This window comes from Formica exsecta, unplaced genomic scaffold, assembly GCF_003651465.1.
Source record: "Formica exsecta isolate Colony F162 unplaced genomic scaffold, ASM365146v1 scaffold373, whole genome shotgun sequence".
Taxonomy (NCBI): domain Eukaryota; kingdom Metazoa; phylum Arthropoda; class Insecta; order Hymenoptera; family Formicidae; genus Formica; species Formica exsecta.
Window position 1 is genome coordinate 10,293 of NW_021850972.1, and position 1,759 is coordinate 12,051.

The window sequence follows — 1,759 nt, forward strand, 5'->3', positions numbered from 1 at the left end:
ACGGAAGAGATGGATGCTTGGTTCGTGCCTCCTGCCGCCTTAAATCCCCCCTCGCTTCACACGAAAAATAGAATAAATAGTAATAATTATTATAATTTTTTTACAGTTATGTTTACTGATAGCACAGACATGGAAGATCATAAAACTAGTTTTAAACAATATAAATTATGTACCAATTTTATTGTCGACATCTTCTGTTTTATTATTATCTATGTTATGTTCATTGTCTTGCGAAATAAAATTATTCGAAATGTTTAATAATCCACCCCCGGTAAGTGCTTTGTGCGTTTATCCTGAACTTCATTGGATAACTGATTGACTGATCTTGATTGATACTTGTTGCTGTTTGCATTTTCGCGACTTGCACTTTTCGACGATTCTATGTATAAAAAACAATTATAAATATTAGTTATATAACCTCTATAATACACAAAGTGAACATATTTTATAATCTTATAGCATATTTATTTTATAATAATTTTATTTTATTAGCTTTTATTAATTTTACTAGCATTTTAATCTTATATAATAATATATAAAATGCTGCATTGGTGAACATAACATAGGGAATTCAATGCTAATTCTGAAATGGTAAAATATTGGCTCTCCTAACTGTTATAGAATAAAATTCCATCATCTATATTTTTTAAAAGGCATATCAAGTATTGTCGTATGAAATTTAAAATCTTTTTAATTGATCCACTTTAAATATTGTTAAATACAATATTTTTTATTTCTTTTTATTCTTCAAAATCCATCGAAATTGTATTTAACAATATTGACTTCAATAAAAATTATATAAGTTTCAACCGACTAATCTTAATATACAAAAAATCTAAATAGAACTTTGCTCTAAAATATAATTAGAGAAATCAATATTTTAACATTACACAATTGACATCGGATTTTTTATGTTGTGTTTGCAAATATAATAGCTAGTCATTCGATATCTTTTAATTGAACCTACAGAAAAGTTTACATTTATATCGACAAACTGCAGTTGCTAAATTATGTAAAACAAATTTTTAAAAATCCAAGAGAAAGCAGGTTTTAAATAATTAATATTATATACAGGGTGGTCCTCGTAACGGTCGCCACGATTTTTAAGGCACTTACAATAATCTGACATAAAAAAGTCATAAACAGAGATTTATGAGTTTCTAACCGGCAATAAATTGCAATAATAAAAATTGACCAAACAATTTTTTTTCCATAAAAAAGCAAGGTCACCTTCAATTTTTTAAATGGAACTGCCTACTTTTTATTGCATATTCTTGTAGCTTATCTCGAGAGCTTTCCAAAACTATAATAAAGTATTTTTTTATTAAGTACTTTTTGAGTTATTTTATATCTTATTCTGACATATTTTGATATAAAAAATAAAATATCTCGTAAAATATTTAGTTTTCGATAATCTTACCGTAACACTTTTATGTACAGAATAATGAGACAAATCAATTAGTAAAAAAAAAATAATTGTTTTTAAGAAAAAGTATGTAATTATTTACAATGTATTTTTTTAAACAATGATTTGTTTTTTTCTTTAGAAGAGATAAGCTACAGAAATGTGCAATAAAAAGTAGGCAGTTCTATTAAAAAAATTGAAGATGACTTTGCTTTTTTATGGAAAAAAAATGTTTGGTCAATTTTTATTATTGCAATTTGTTGCCGGTTAGAAACTGATAAATTTCTGTTTATGACTTTTTTATGTCAGATTATTGTAAGTACCTTAAAAATCGTGGCGACCGTTACGAGGACC